Source organism: Tachyglossus aculeatus, chromosome 5 (genome assembly GCF_015852505.1).
Source record: "Tachyglossus aculeatus isolate mTacAcu1 chromosome 5, mTacAcu1.pri, whole genome shotgun sequence".
Classification (NCBI taxonomy): Eukaryota; Metazoa; Chordata; class Mammalia; order Monotremata; family Tachyglossidae; genus Tachyglossus; species Tachyglossus aculeatus.
This window is the reverse complement of record NC_052070.1, coordinates 36,499,723-36,516,901: the sequence shown is the minus strand read 5'-3', so window position 1 is coordinate 36,516,901 and position 17,179 is coordinate 36,499,723. Positions and strand designations below refer to the sequence as shown.

General features: G+C 47.5%; 1 non-coding gene across 1 annotated transcript; it reads left to right on the top strand.

The window, feature by feature from the left end:
- The first annotated feature begins 385 nt into the window (after positions 1 to 385).
- Positions 386 to 493, top strand: LOC119929292. The gene has a single exon (XR_005451424.1). It is a non-coding gene; the product is annotated as a U6 spliceosomal RNA (small nuclear RNA).
- The last annotated feature ends 16,686 nt before the right edge of the window (positions 494 to 17,179 follow it).

The window sequence follows — 17,179 nt, the reverse complement described above, 5'->3', positions numbered from 1 at the left end:
GCGAGAGGTTGGTAGGCTAGTCTGGAGGCTATGTGACCAGAGCTTGTAGCAGAGAGGTGGCTGATTGGGTGGAGACTGGAGGGGTGGAACCTGGAGATGTTGGAGATACCTGTATATATGTATATATGTTTGTACATATTTTTTACTCTATTTATTCATTTATTTATTTTACCTGTACATATCTATTCTATTTATTTTATTTTGTTAGTATGTTTGGTTTTCTTCTCTGTCTCCCCCTTTTAGACTGTGAGCCCACTGTTGGGTAGGGACTGTCTCTATATGTTGCCAACTTGGACTTCCCAAGTGCTTAGTATGGTGCTCTGCACACAGTAAGTGCTCAATAAGTACGATTGATTGATTGATTGGAAGGCAGGATTTGGCAGCAGACCGAATGTGAGCTGGACATATACTAAGACTGGAAATAGTACAGAGAAGATTAGTATGGCCCCTGCGCAAAGATGACATGCAAATTCATGAAGCGCTCTGTATTTTTACGAAAGGCCTTTCCTGAATTAACCCCTCTTGTTCCCATCTCCTCTCCCTTCTGTGTTATCTCTGCACTCGTATCTGTCCTCTTTGGGCACTTAATATTCACCCCACCCTCAACTACCTATCCATAACTTTTATATTAATGTCTGTTTCCCCCTCTAGACTCTAAGCTGGTTGTGGGCAGGGAATGTGTCTACCAACTCTGTTGTATTGTACACTCCCAAATGCTCTGCTCTGTACCCTCAAAACAGTAAATGCTCAAAAAAATGCCCTTGACTGATTCAAGGATGACACTGAGGATTAAATGACTTGCCCAAAGTCATGCAGCAGGTGAGTGGCTGAGCTAGGGCCAGAACCCGGATCTCCTGATTCCCAGGCCCATGTTCTTCCTGCTAGGCCACGGGCAAAGGACAGGGTGAGCTTGACTGTTGGTGGGAGGGGAAGACAGAGGTGCTGAAATTTGCGGGACTGCTCCCACAGCAATGATCGCTTGCCTGAGGATGGGGATGGGGAGGGTGAAGTCCCCCACCAAGGAATGTGGCCACAGAATACAGAGGCCGGTGGGTCAGTGAGACAGAAGGAAGAGCAGGACAGCTGACCCTAAATGGAGAAAGCATCCAGCTGGACACTAAGCTGATCTGACTGGGTCCCGGCAGAAGGATTCTGCTCTGGGCCACAGCCAGGGTTCAGAAATAACATCTCTGTAGACCCACCCGTGGTGCATTTCAGGGGAGACATTGTCAGAGCCATCAGCAGGTGAACTGGGCTGTGGGGAAGCTGCCCTGGAGGAGCCCACATCAACCCTGTGGCACTCCTGAGGGTGCCCAGGTGATTCCCCATCATCGGGTCGATCTATGGCCTGCATGCTTGACCCGAGACAGTTCTTCGGAAGAGTGACGCCCACAATTTCATAACATTCTGAATAATAACGTAAATAAGAACCACCACTGCAAACATGTAAACACTGAAATCCCGATCTTAGACGTCGGGTTTTTCCTGCTCATCTTTTCCCGACTGGGACATTTCTTCTTGGCTGGAACAGACAGACAGGTCCTCTGACTGTTCAGACCCACAGCTGGGAGCCCAGCTCTGGGCCTGGGTGATTCCGCCCTGAGAGAGAAGGCCCCAGTCTTGCCTTTGAGGAGCTTGCGGTCTACTGGGAAGAAGGGGGTGGGGTGTGTGGGGGAAATGGGTGGGTTCACTGGACCCAGGCAGGAACAAGGGCAGTCTCAGTCTTTCAGGGGGATTGGACTTACTGACCCATCTGGGAGACCTCCCCCATAAGCTCTCTGTCTGAGTTCCAGAGCACAGGGAACTTTGCAATCTAACCAATCTAACCTCCCCACTCTATCCACCCTCCCGTCTGTGTTACTTATGCACCCTTATGTACTTTGATACCCAATCCCTACAGCACTTATGTACGTATCTTTATACTATGTCACTTCCCCTATCTGTAATTTATTTTCATCTCTGTCTCCCCCACTAGACTGTAAATGCCTTGTCAGCAGAGATTGTGCCTAACAACTCTATTGTACTGTACTCTTCCCAGGGCTTAGTACAGTACTGTGCACCCAGTAATAAATACTGGTCTGGGTTACCTCTGCCACTGGGCATACTCAGCTGGTCTCCATCATTGTTTAAATCAGCTCCTGCTGGGAGTCCTTATCTTCTACTGCTTCCTTCTTGAAGGATGTGGGGCATTCCCAATTATTCCTTTTGCTGAGGGAAAACAAATGGGGATGTCACAAGAGCCAAGGCTGCTCCCTTCAACCTCCTGTAGGAAGAGATGAAGGGGAGAGACAGAGAGAGGGAGAAGGAGTTGGGGGGTTAGATAGGGGAGGAGGGAAGAAGGGAGAGAGGGGGAGAGAGAGAGAGAGAGAGAGAGCCCAAACTGGGACCTTTATTCCCTTTTCTGCTTCCGCTGGCCACTGAGTGTCCTTGGCTCGGCAGTGGGAGGAGGCTTGAAGCAACAAGAATGTTTGCCTGGTTTGAGGTGAGAGGACTAGACTGGGTGGAATGAGGGACGAGGGCATTTACGTGCTGAGGATTGGATGCCTTCCTTTCTTCCTTTCTCTCTCAGAAATGCCATTTCCCTGCCCCAACAATGAAAGTCACCTGGACCAGGGTGATTGATAATGGATTCGAGTGGCCCCAGAGATTATCATGGTGACTCCTCAGGGTAGGTCACTGAGATGAACGACAGTCAGCTTTTGGCTCCAGCACTGGAGAAGAATCAGGATGGATGCCTGGCTTTTGAGTGGGGACCGCCTTGTGTGAAAGACTGAGACAGGATGGTAGCCAATCATCAGCTCACTGGCCCCAGAAGGCCAGTGACTGCATGTTTTGGGGTTGTGAGTACGTGCCAGTTGGGAAGAGGCACTGTTTGGGCCAATGGGACTGGCCTGGAATGCCCTCCCTCTTCATATCTGACAGATAATTACTCTCCCCTTTTTCAAAGCTTTATTGAAGGCGCACCTCCTCCAAGAGGCCTTCCCTAAGCCCTCCTTTCTTCTTCTCCTTGTTTCACCCTGACATGGTCCTTTATTCATCCCCTCTCTCAGCCCCACAGAACTAAAGTACATATCTGTAATTTATGTCTATTAATGTCTGTCTCCATCTCCAGGCTGCAAGCTCATTGTGGGCAGGGAATGTGTCTGTTTATTGTTATGGTGTACTCTCCCAAGAGCTTAGTGCAGTGCTCTGCCCACAGGAAGCATTCAATAAATATGATCATTCAGTCATTCAATCATATTTATTGAGAGCTTACTGTGTGCGGAGCACTGTACTAAGCACTTGAGAGAATACAACAAAAAACAGTCACATTCCTTGCCCACAATGAGTTTACAGTATGGGGGGCAGGGGGGAAGACAGACAGCAATATCAATAAATAAAATTACAGTTATGTACAGAGGGGCTGTGGGGCTGGGGGCGGGCGGAAGAGCAAAGGGAGCAAGTCAGGGCAATGTAGAGGGGAGTAGGAGTTGAGGAAAAGTGGAGTTTAGCCTGAGTAGGTCTCTTGGAGGAGGTGTGCCTTTAGTAAGATTTTGAATGGGGGTGTGAGTAATTGTCTGTTGGATCTGAGGAGAGAGGACATTCCAGGCCAGAGGCAGGACTTGGGTTATGGGTCAGTGGCGAGGCAGGTGAGCTCAAAGCCCAGTGAGAAGGTTAGCCCTAGAGGACCCAAGTGTGCGTACTGAGTTGTAGAAGGAGAGAAGCGAGGTGAGGTAGGAGGGGGCAAGGTGGAGGACTGCTTTAAAGCCAATAGTGAGGAGTTTTTGTTTGACACAGAATTGGACAGGCAACCACTGAAGACTTTTGAGGAGTGGAGTGATATGTCCTGAAAGCGGAGTGAAGTATGGACTGGAGTAGGGAGAGACAGGAGGCTGGGAGGACAGCAAGGAGGCTGATGCAGTAATTCAGGCAGGATAGGATGTGCGATTATATTAAAGTGGTAGCAGTTTGGAGAGGAAAGGGCGGATTTTAGTGATGTTGTAAAAATGGGACTGACAGGATTTAATGATGGATTGAATAATGTAGGTTGAATGACAGAGAAGAGTCAAGTATAGAAACCAGTCAGAGAAGTGTGAGGCCCTGGAGATGATTCATGATCAGACTCAATTCTTGCTACTGGCTGTGGGTTGCGGGGACTGTGGCATGGGGGACTGGGTGAGGGTGGACACCCTCTCCCCATGTACAGGCAGGGAGGGGTGGCTCTTCAGACTTTGGGGGCACTCCTGTGTTGTCTAGGGTCTAATAGCTGGGCACAATGACCACTGCAAAACCTCCAGATCTGACCAGCAGCCTACAATGCTACCTGCTGGCCAGGGCTCTCCCTCCACTGGCCTTGCAAAGAGCATTCAGGGTTGGGGGGGAGTGCTTGGAGGAAGGCTCCTTCAGCTGGGCTCTGTGCTCTCCCCTGAAGCTGTCCCACAGCCCTTGGCCATTTGACCTTGGGCAGCCCCTTCCTCCGCAGGGCTGGGGGCTCCTCCATCTCATCTAAGCCCAGCTGTTTCTTTGACCTAGACTAAGTTTGGGGAGTAAGAGGGAGGACCACCTGCTTGCCCAGGATCCTCAAGGCTGTGTGGGAGTGTGGCAGGGAGGTCTGGGTAGAAGGGACAGAGCAGACCCAGATGCCAGCCTCCTGAACTCTGATCAGAGGAGCTTCATTCAGTGGATAGAGCACAGGCCTGGGAGTTAGAAGGACCTGGGTTCTAATCCTGGCTCTGCCACATGTCTGCTTTGTGGCCTTGGACAAGTCATTTCACTTCTCTAGCCTCAGTTACCTCTTCTTTTAATTGGGGATTAAGACTGTGAGTCTTCTTTGGGATAGGGACTGTGTCCGACCTGGTTAAGTTGTATCTACACCAGTGCTTAGAACAGTGCTTAGCCCATAAGCACTTAACAAGTACCATAATAATAATGATGGATTCATTCAATTATATTTATTGAGTGCTTACTGTGTGCAAAGACCGGTACTAAGCACTTGGGAGAATACAATATAACAATCAACGGGCACATTCCCTGCCTACAATGAGCTTACAGTCAAGAGGGGGAGATGGACATTAATATAAATAAATTACAGATATGTACATAAGTGCTGTGGGGGTGAGAGGGGGGATAAAAAAGGGAGCAAGTCAGGGTGATGCAGAAGGGAGTAGAAGAGAAAAGGAGGGCTTAGTCAGGGAAGTCCTCTAGGAGAAGATTTTGAAGGTGGAGAGAGTAATTGTCTGTCATATATGAGGAGGGAGGGTTTTCCAGGCCAGAGGCAGGATGTGGGCGAAATGGTGGCAGTGAGATCAAGGTACAGTGAGAAGGTTAGCAAAAGAGGAGTGAAGTGTGTGGGCAGGGTAGTAGTAAGAGAGTAATAATAATAATGACGGCATTTGTTATAAGCTTACTCTGTGCCAAGCACTGTTCTAAGCACTGAGGGGGTACAAGGTAATCAGGTTGTCCCATGTGGGGCTCCCACTTTTAATCCCCATTTTACAGGTGAGGTAACTGAAGCCCAGAGAAGTGAAGTGACTTGCCCAAAGTCCCACAGCTAACAAGTGGCAGAGCCAAGATTAGAACCCACTACCTCTGACTCCCAAGCCCGGGCTCTTTCCACTAAGCCACACTGCTTCTCTGAGTAGTGAGGTGAGGTAATAATAATAATAATAGCATTTATTAGTGCTTACTATGTGCAAAGCACTGTTCTAAGCACTGGGGAGGTTACAAGCTGATTAAGTTGTCCCACGGGGGGTTCACAGTCTTAATCCCCATTTTCCAGATGAGGTAACTGAGGCACAGAGAAGGGACGTGACTTGCCCAAAGTCACACAGCTGGCGTTGGCGGAGCCAGGATTTGAACACAGGTAGGAGGGGGTAAGGTGACTGAGTGCTTTAAAGCCAATGGTGAGGAGTTTTTGTTTGATGCAGAGGGAGCTGCCCTGAAGACCCGTAAGAGGGTGAAGGGAGAGAGAAGGGACCTGCATGGGGAGGATTCATTCATTCAGTCATAGTTATTGAGTGCTTACTGTGTGCAGAGCACTGTACTAAGCGCTTGGGAAGTACAAGTCGGCAACATAAGATGAAAACAAAGGTCATCCAGGCAGGTCCGCTTGGGAGTGGGGGCCTGAAGCCAAAGTCCAGCGCGGGCTTCCCAAGGGCCCCGAGTGAGCAAGGCCAGGCTACCTCCTCTTGCTGCAGAGGACCCAGGAGAACAAAACTCAAGAAAGAAGTAGAAGAGCTGGCCCACCCCTGCCGGAGGGAGCAACTCTGCTGAACGAGCAGGTACAGAGGAGGGAATCCTTGGACAGAGACCTTGGGCACCGGCCAGCCTCTCTGGAGCTTTTGGGTTTTCAAGGGAATGGGCAAAAAGGAGCCTGCTGGGGGGAGAGAAGGAGGGTGAGACAGATCCCAGGGTCACTTAAACTCCAGAACCAGGCAGCGCCAGGCAACAGGAAGACAGGGACGGGGGAGCGTTAGAACAAAAAGGCCAAATCTGGTGTCTCGGTACGAAAGAGATCCAGGAAACCACTATCAGCAAGGACTGTGGGAGTGTCTGGAAGGGAGGCCATTTGGGAAAGCCGTCCAATGACAGATGTGGCAGGTGTGAGGGCAGTCCTTGAGAGGGGGTGTCAACAATTCCAAAGTTTCCCTTGGACCACCCTTCTTCCTTTGCGAAATGTGCTTCTTCCCTGTGTGCTTATTACTCTGTCCTTCCACATTTGCTCCACAGCAGCAGTGTGGAGTGGGGAGAGACTCCGGACTCCTCTCTGCTCTATTGCATTGAGTTTTCCTGCTCCTCCTGCTTGGGTTTAATGCTTTGGGATTCTTTGGATGCCAGGTTTTACCATCTGGCAGATTTGCTGTGGAGTTTGGGCCCTGCCACGCAGAGCCTCTGCCTCCGATATAGCTGGGGTTTCTGGACGGCTGTTGGGGAGAAGAACTGTTGTATTCTGATCTTCAGAATTCTGATCTGATCTTCAAATAGTAATAATAATAGCGATGGCATTTATTAAGCACTTACTATGTGCAAAGCACTATTCTAAGCCCTGGGGAAGCTAAAAAGTGATCAGGTTGTCCCACGGGAGGCTCACAGTCTTAATCCCCATTTTACAGATGAGGTAACTGAAGCACAGAGAAGTGAAGTGACTTGCCCAAAGTCACACAGCTGACTGTTGGTGGAGCCGGGATTTGAATCCCTGACCTCTGACTCCAAAGCCCATGCTCTTTCCACTGAGCCATGCTGCTTTTCAAAACTTTCCGCCACATGAAAGGTCCTGCAGGAATTCATGTTTTTGAAGGAATCTACTTTCCTTTCTCGTAATACCTAGGTTTTACAGAGCACTTTCATTCCCGAAACACTTTCACACTACTTGAGTTATTTTTGTCCTTACAACAACCCTGTGAGGTAGGGAAAAGCAGATATTATTTTCCCCTTTCGCTGATGGGGAAACAGGTGAAGAAAATGAGAAATAGAGTGGCCTCTTGGAAAGAGCACAGACCTGGGTGTCAGAGAACCTGGATACTAGTCCTGACTCTAACGATTGCTTGCTGTGTGACCTTGGGCAAATCATTTAACTTCTCTGATCCTCAGTTTCCTCAACTGTAAGACTGTTAAATCCTCCTCCCTCCAATTTAGACCATGAACATGTGGAACCGGGACTGTGTCCAACCTCATTCATTCATTCAATTGTATTTTTTGAGTGTTTACTGGGTGCAAAGCACGGTACTAAGCACTTGGGAAAGTGCCATACAACAACAGACATATTCCCTGCCCACAATGAGATAAACCTGTATCTACCCCAGCACTTAGAATAGTGCTTGACACATAGTAAACACTTAACAAATACCATAAACAACCCAAATAGCATAAAAAACAAAGCAAAACTGAGACACGAAGTGGGCGCAAGTGACTTGCCCAGAGTCACCAGGCAGAGCTGGAACTAAATCCCTACTCTTCTGACTCCCAAACTCAGGCTCTTTCCACTGCACCACACTATATGTTTGTACATATTTGTTACTCTATTTATTTTACTTGTACATATCTATTCTATTTATTTTATTTTGTTAGTATGTTTGGTTTTGTTCTCTTTCTCCCCCTTTTAGACTGTGAGCCCACTGTTGGGTAGGGACTGTCTCTATACGTTGCCAACTTGTACTTCCCAAGTGCTTAGTACAGTGCTCTGCACACAGTAAGCGCTCAATAAATACGATTGATGATGATGATAGAGCCCCACCTAATAACCTCTCTGGGGTGGACTGGCTCTCAATGGGAAATGCTAGTTTGCTGTGTGGACCGGTAGGTTCTTTCTAATTAATTGCCCCCACCCCAAGGGTCTGAAGAGGTCACTTTCTGCACCTTCCACTTTGTCCCAAGCATAGTCATCTTGCTGATTTCTTCTTGTCTCTACTAACGAGCCCTTTGACAGACTATCCATCTTGGTTTCCTTTGTGTCTTTTTTTTTTTCTGGCATGGCTTTCTGATGGTCCTCTACAGAGTCCCAAGGCTTTAAAGGGTTACGGAGAGGTTGTAGTCAGTATCACTAGCAGCGTGGCTTAGTGGAAGGAGCCCGGGCTAGGTCATGGGTTCTAATCCTGGCTCCGCCACTTGTCAGTTGTGTGACTTTGGGCAAACAGTGCTTTGCACACAGTAAGTACTTAATAAATGCCATCAAAAAAAAAGTCACTTTACTTCTCTGGGTCTCAGTTCCCTCATCTGTAAAATGGGAATTAAGATTGTGAGCCCCATGTGGGACAACCTGATTACCTTGTATCTACCCCAGCACTTAGAACAGTGCTTGGCACATAGTAAGTGCTTAACAAGTACCATCATTATTATTATTATCACTCCTATCAAGCCATCAGTATTTATTGAGTACTTACTGTGTGCAGAACATTGTACTAAGCACTTGGAAGAGTACAATGCAGCTGAGTTGTTAGACATGCTCCCTGCTCCCTGTGTAGAAGAACCTGTGTGCTAATTCTATTATATCGTACTCCCCAAGCCCTTAGTATAGTGTCCTGCACATAGTAAATGCTTAATAAATACCATTGATAGATCGATTGATTGATTGATAGAGACTTCTGCTCACAAGTTAGACTTTACAGATTGCTACTAGTCAGTGAAAAGACTTGGCATCCTTGCCCAAGTGCTAGGAAAAGGAGGACCAGATCTCTGGATCATTATAGGTGAAGAAACAGGAAACCTGGTGGGATCCAGCGCTTAGAACAGTGCTTGGCCCATAGTAAATGCTTAACAAATGCCATCATTATTACTTATTATTACCAAGGGAATTTCAGTCAGATGGCAACAATGATGAAGGTGTTTAAGCACTTACAATGGGCCAAGCACTGTAATAGAGGCTGGGGTAGATAGGAGCCCATCAGATTGGATATAGTTCCTGTCCCCACATGGAGCTAAGAGTGTAAGTGAGCAGCACTTGGGAGCAGCAAGGGTACTATACATGTTGGTGACTTGGGTTAGGGGTGTTGGTGATTTGCTATGGAGTGGGGAGGAAAGGAGAAAGTAACCTTTGTATTGACGTGGCTCAGTGTGAAGAGCACAGGCTTGGGAGTCAGAGGTCATGCGTTCAAATTCTGGCTCCACCACTTGTCAGCTGTGTGACTTCGGGCAAGTCACTTCATTTCTCTGTGCCTCAGTTACCTCATCTGTAAAATGGGGTTTAAGACTGTGAGCCCCACATGGGACAACCTGACAACCTTGTTTCTACCCCAGTACTTAGAACAGTGCTTGACATATAGTAAGCACTTAACAAATATCATCATCATCACTATTGTTATTATTATTGAGGGTGGGAGCTGAGGGAAAGGCAGTGTGACCTAGTGGAAAGAACACAGGACTGGGCTTCAGAAGATCTAGGTTCTAATTCCAGCTCTGTCATTGCCAAGTACTGTTCTAAGCACTGGGTTAGATGCAAGGTAATCAGGTTGTCCCACATTGGGACACAGTCACAGTCTTAATCCCCATTTTACAGATGAGATCACTGAGGCTCAGAGAAGTTAAGTGACTTGCCCAAAGTCACACACCTGACAAGTGGCGGAACTGGGATTAGAACCCACAATATCTGACTCCCAAGCCCGTGCTCTTTCCACTAAGCCACGCTGCTTCTCTAAAGAGAGCCTCCCCAAATTTTGTGACACAACTTCTTCCCTGGGAATATTCTTGGAAGGGCTGGTCATCCACAGATTCCCTGGCTTAGGAGATACTGCTCCTTTTGCAACCTGGAGCGGTTCAGCATTTTCCACACTGAAATGCGTGGTGCCATTTTGTGAGTGTCATTTCCCCCAACTAGACGGTAAACTCCTTGTGGGCAAGGCTCATGTCTACCAACTCTATTGTATTGTACTCTCCCAACCACAGAGTACAGTGCTCTGTTCACAGTTAGCACTCAGTGGATCAAGCAAAGGTATTTATTGAGCACTGTACTAAGCACTTAAGAGAGTACAACAGAAGTGGTAGTCCATTCTCTGTCCACAATGAGCTTGCAGTCCAGAGATAAATATCCTTGGTTGATTGAGTAACCTACGTAGACTCTTTCCCGAGGACTGAGAGGGTGGTGATTGTCTACACCGTGTTCCTGTTAGTTGATTATTTTTCTCAGCACCTAGCTGTGATAAATCAAGGCTGACCTGTCCATTTTCAAGCAGGGGGCTTTGAAGGAACAAATAATAATTAATAATAATAATAATGATAATGATAATAACTGCGGTACTTATTAAGCACTTATGTGTGAAACACTGTTCTAAGCCCTAGGATAGATACGAAGAGGTCAAGTGACTGGCCCCAGGTCATCAGGAATTCCCTGTCCATCCCTGAGTGGTTCCTGGCCCAAGTAGGATATAAATTCCAAGCCTCTAAAAGAACTCAGGCTTGGGAGTCAGAGGTCATGGGTTCTAATCCTGGCTCTGCCACTTGTCTGCTGTGTGACTTTGGGCAACTCATTTAACTTTTCTGTGCCTGAGTTACCTCATCTGTAAAATGAGGATTAAGACTGTGAGGGCCACGTAGGACAACCTGATTACCTTCTTTCTAACCCACTGCTTAGAACAGTGCTTGGCACATAGTAAGCTCTTAACAAATACCATCATCATCATCATTATCCCAAAGAGGAGCTGTTCTGCAGACAGGATGGCTACCAGGAAGAACTCAGGAACCCTGGGACGGATGAGCATTTTCCACACTGAAAGGCGTGGTGCCACTTTGTGAGTGTCATTGATATTCCACAGACACCTTAGCATGTGAAAAGCAAACATTTCATTCATTCATTCAGTCATATTTACTGAGTACTTACTGTGTGCAAATCAATGTACTAAGTGCTTGGGAGAGTACGATATAACAGACATATTCTCTGCCTATAATGAGCTTACAGTCTAGAGAGGTCATCTTCCATTTTCTCCTGGAAGACTGCAGCACATTTACCAACTGGCAAAGCCTCTGGGAATGGGATCCCGGCCACCCTCGTCTTGGAAGGGGAGACTCCAAGTGTGACTGCACTGTGGAGAGAGGGATAATAATAATAATAATAATAATAATAATAACATTGATGATGGCATTTGTTAAGTGCTTAACTATGTGCCAGGCACTAAAGAGCCCGGGCTTGGGAGTCAGAAGTCATGGGTTTTAATACCTGCTCTGCCACATGTCTGCTGTGTGACATTGCGTAGCTCAGTGGAAAGAGACCGGACTTTGGAGTCAGAGGTCATGGGTTCAAATCCCAACTCCACCAATCATCAGCTGTGTGACTTTGGGCAAGTCCTTTAACTTCTCTGTGCCTCAGTTACCTTATCTGTACAATGGGGATTAAGACTGTGAGCCCCCCATGGGACAACCTGATCACCTTGTAACCTCCCCAGACCTTAGAACAGTGCTTTGCACATAGTAAGCACTTAATAAATGCCATTATTATTATTATTATTATTATTATTGGGCAAATCAATTAACTTCTCTGAGCCTCAGTTACCTCATCTGAAAAATGGAATTAAGATTGTTAACCCCACGCGGGATAACTTCATCACCTTGTAGAGAAGCAGCGTGGCTCAGTGGAAAGAGCCCGGGTTTTGGAGTCAGGGGTCATGGGTTCAAATCCAAGCTCTGCCAATTGTCAGCTGTGTGACTTTGGGCAAGTCACTTAATTTCTCTGTGCCCCAGTTCCCTCATCTGTAAAACGGGGATTAAGACTGTGAGCCCCATGTGGGACAACCTGATCACCTTGTATCCCCCCAGTGCTTAGAACAGTGCTTTGTACATAGTAAGTGCTTAATGAATGCCATCATTATTATACAAGCAAACCAGGTTGGACATAGTCACTGTCCCACATGGGGCTCATAGTCTTAATCCCCGTTTTACAGATGAGGGAACTGGCACCCAGAGAAATGAAGTGGCTTGCCCAAGGTCACACAGCAGATAAGTGGAGAAGCTGGGAGAGTGGAAAGGGCCTTCTGCTTTGGATCCACTCCTGCTCCAAGCTGGGATTTGATTTCCTGGGGAAGCACCATCCTAACAGAGAGGGCCCTGGGAGGCCACGTTTGAAGACTTGGGCAGGGACGGGGTCGGCTGGGCTGAGCAGAGAGACGATCCTGAGTGGGTCAATGGCTTCCTGGTGTTCCAGAGAGCAGGCTAGGACTCTGACATTGGTCAAGAGGGCAAACCATCTGAAGGGCACATTGCAAGCAGCGAGTGAGGCCTAGTGGAAAGAACACCAGCTTTGGAGTCAGAGGTCATAGGTTCAAATCCCACCTCTGCCACTTGCCAGTTGTTTGACTTTGGGCAAGTCACTTAACTTCTCTGGGCCTCAGTTCCCTCACCTGTAAAATGGGGATTAAGATTGTGAGCCCCACATGGGACAACCTGATCACCTTGTAACCTTCCCAGCGCTTAGAACAGTGCTTTGCACATAGCGCTTAATAAATGCCATCATTATTATTATTATTAACATGGACTCTGTTAATGGCCTGTTCTGTGATCTTGTGCATTGGACCAGAAAAACTGCCTGGCCTAGTGGAAGTCTTTTAGACTGTGAGCCCACTGTTGGGTAGGGACTGTCTCTATATGTTGCCAATTTGTACTTCCCAAGCGCTTAGTACAGTGCTCTGCACACAGTAAGCGCTCAATAAATACGATTGATGATGATGATGATGGAAGGATCACAGGTCTGGGAGTCAAAGGACCTGGGTTCTAATTCCAGATCTGCCAATTGCTTGCTGTGTGATCTTGGGCAGGTCACTGCATTACTCTGTGCCTCAGTTTTCTCAACTGTAAAATGGGGATTAAATATCTGGTCTCCCTCAACCAATCAATCATATTTATTGAGCGCTTACTGTGTGCAGAGCACTGTACTAAGCGCTTGAGAAGTACAAGTCAGCAACACATAGAGACAGTCCCTACCCAACAGTGGGCTTACAGTCTGAGAAGTCCTACTCAGACTGGGAGCTCCAAGAGGGACAGGAACTATGTCCAACCCCAGCACTTAGAACAGCGTGTGACGCATAATAAGCCCTTAAAAAATACCACTGAAACAAAGTCTGGGCTTGTCTCCAGAAGCTCAGCGCTCTGCACACAGTAAGCACTCAATAAATACGATTGAATGAAGTCAGAATGGTGGGGTGACCTCAAGGTTCTTGGGCAGGAATGGGGCTGGGACCAGGGGTGGGGTGGGGGTAAACTGTCAACCTGCCGGGAGCATTTACTGCACTCCCCTGATGTGCAGAGTACCTGCTAAGCGCCTCCTGTAGCAGTGACATGGCCCAATTTGCAGCTTGCCGCAGATGGAACCCGAGCAAAAGTGGAACTCTCTTCCAGAAGGATTCAGTTGGTGAAAGCCGGGATGCCTGGAGTAGACCTGAGTTAGGAGCTGGGTTTTGAAAACTAGGGTCCGGGCAGCAGGAAGTAGTTTAAAACCACTTTGCGGAGGCTCCATAAAGCCACGTGCCCTATTTAAACCAGATGCAATATCCGTTTGTCAATGGTGTAAAATACATGGAGTGATTTAATTCATATGCTCTGGATTCCTCCCAAGTTAAATACATTCTGGAAAGAAGTAATTAACCTAATGTTGAAAATAATCTGCACTGAAGTCGGGCTAAGTCCCAAGCCGTACCTCTTTCCGAGGGCGTATTTGTAAGGACGTGTTGTCCACTCTACTTTGGGTGCCCGCAAAGTCAATAAGCAGAGGGAGAGGGTGAGTCTGAGCAGTCCACCCTGCTTGGGGGAATCTCAGTTATCTCCCAAAGTGGAGGGGAGTCTACTGAACTAGAAATAAAGGGGTTCTTTGGGATTTGAGACCCCTTGCATTGCAGTTGGGTGGAGTTAAGTTATCCAAAGGGAAGAATCAGTCAATAGTATTTATTGATTTTACTGGATAGAGCACAGGCCTAGGAGTCAGAAGGTCATGGGTTCTAATCCCAGCTCTGCCACTTGTCTAATACATGGCATGACGCTTAACAAATACCACAGTCATTATTACTAGATGCTTACATGGTGATGGACACTGTACTAAGCGCTTGGGAGAGAGTCCCCTTGACTAGGTTATGTCTCCCCAGCTCAAAATGAGAAGGGAAGTTGGATATTAGCTAGTGAATTTGATCAATACAGATGTTGGGAATCATTCAAACCTTCAAAATAGATGTTTTAACCTGAAAATTCCCTTTGACTTTACAGTCGAAATTAGCCAGAAAATTTCCATCTCCCCCATAACATGGGGCTAGGTAGATTCCACCAGTGTGGTGAGGAGACACAGGATTAAATATGCAAGTCCAGATGTTTCTAGCCAAAATGAAGCAGGGTATTCACCATTATTCAGATTTTAGACTGTGAGCCCACTGTTGGGTAGGGACTGTCTCTATATGTTGCCAACTTGTACTTCCCAAGCGCTTAGTACAATGCTCTGCACACAGTAAGCGCTCAATAAATATGATTGATTGATTCAGGAAATAGGGACAGTGTAGACTCCAGTGGCTCAGTCTACCATGAGCAGAATAAAAGCCCCTTCTCTTCCCAAGCCCTAAAACCACATGCATCGGATGCTTCCGCGTTACAATGACTGGAGGAGGAGGCCATCACTTGGGGGGTGGTTTGTGTTCAGTTTATCTGGATCATCAGATAATTGCCTTTTCCGGGTGGTGGAGAAAGGATTATTTGTCAAGGGGTGGAAGGGGTGAAGCTGTACATATGTATACACCTGTATATACATATATATGTTTGTACATATTTGTTACTCTATTTTACTTGTACATATCTATTCTATTTTATTTTGTTAGCATGTTTAGTTTTGTTCTCTGTCTCCCCCTTTTAGACTGTGAGCCCACTGTTGGGTAGGGACTGTCTCTATATGTTGCCAACTCGTACTTCCCAAGCGCTTAGTACAGTGCTCTGCACACAGTAAGCACTCAATAAATACGATTGATGATGATGACGATGAAGGTGTCCATTCTCAGATGGGGCTCCTGATCGGTTCATGAGATTGGCTGATTGACAGCTCCTGCTTGGTACTGACTGCTCTGCTCCCCTCACCCATCGGCGGCCCAGACTCTGGGACTTTCCTGAAGCTGTCCAGAGTGGAAGGGCAGGGTGGAGGCATTAGGACGTTAGGCGGCGGCTGTCTTGACGACTAACCTATGTTGTGTTGTTTTTTCCTGAGTTGTCATGTGACCGGTTCAGACATTCCAGGACCCAGCCTCTCCCACTGGCTTCCATTTCACACCAGTCCACCCACACCTTCCCGCAGTATCCCAGCGGCTCTGGGGCACTGCAAGAAGCAGTTTCCCAGGTTTTGACGGTCAAATCCTTTTAAACATGTGAAACGCTCCCGGGCCCCCCATCGAACCACCGAGCTGTTATTTCAGATTGACCTTCTATGGGAGACTGATTGAAACTGTCCGGGTGCTTGGAAGCTGGCCAGTGGCACTAAGCTACCAGCGTTCACTGGAAGAAGGGTGAAACTACTGGGGCTAGCAGCAGGGGGAAGAGATTAGGAAGCTCTGAAATTTAGGAAATTAAAGAATGTGGCAACCAGCCAGGATGCAGAGGGGAGGGACGGTGAAGACCCAGGCTTAGAAGTGGATCCTACACAGTGGCAGAGTGAGGAAGAACAGATTTCAATTCTCCAGGGTTCCTCTGCGGAGGTGTGTCATGGGAAAATCAGGTCCCGGCTGGTTAGAAAATAACCCAGAAAGCTAGGAGCAGAGGGGTGGAGGCACTGGAAAATAAGTGAGTCGGAGGGTGATGGGAAAGTTAGGAGTAGAGGGATGGAGACATTCATTCATTCAATAGTATTTATTGAGATAAGCAGCGTGACAGTGAAAAGAGCATGGGCTTTGGAGTCAGAGATCATGGGTTCAAATCCCAGCTCTGGCAACTGTCAGCTGAGTGACTTTGGGCAAGTCACTTAACTTCTCTGTGCCTGTTACCTCACCTGTAAAATGGGGATTAAAATTGTGAGCCCCCCCGTGGGACAACCTGATCACCTTGTAACCTCCCCAGCACTTAGAACAGTGCTTTGCACTCTTTGCTTAACAAATACCATCATTATTATTATTATTACTAAGCACTTGGGAGAGTACAATACAATAAACAGACCCATTCCCTGTTCTGAACAAGCTTACAGTCTGGGGTGAGGTGGGGAGGCAGACACTGATACAAATAAATAAAATTACAGATACGTGCACTAGTGCCGTGGGGCTGGGAGCAGGGTTGAACAAAGGGAATAAATTAGGATGATGCAGAAAGGAGCAGGAGAAGAGGAAAGGGGGCGGGGGCTTAGTCAGGGAAGGCCTTTGGAAATGGAAAATAGGTGAGTTGGAGGGTCTCCAGAAAGCTAGGAGTAGAGGGATGAGGTTAAGGCCATTCCGGTGGACAAGAGTCCGGGGCATGTCCAGCTCTTCATTAGCCTGGGAGAGGGTTGGGAAATCAGTGAGGGGAGATGGGCAAAGTTAAAAAAGGACTCCGAGGATCTGACAGAGGGTCTTAGCTGAACCAGGTGTGGGAGGGTAATGGGTGTGCCTGCAGTGTTGGTGAGTGGGGATGAGAGAGGCCCACAGCTCTTGGCAAATCTCTCTGCTTGCTTCACTGCCCGCTGGGTTTCAAGCAAGTCAAGAATTCCTCAGTCTCTTCAATTCCCCTTGGGCTTGTGGATGCTTGCTGTAGTCTCTGTTCCACGAACCATCTTCCCAATCTCTCCTTTTCCCCT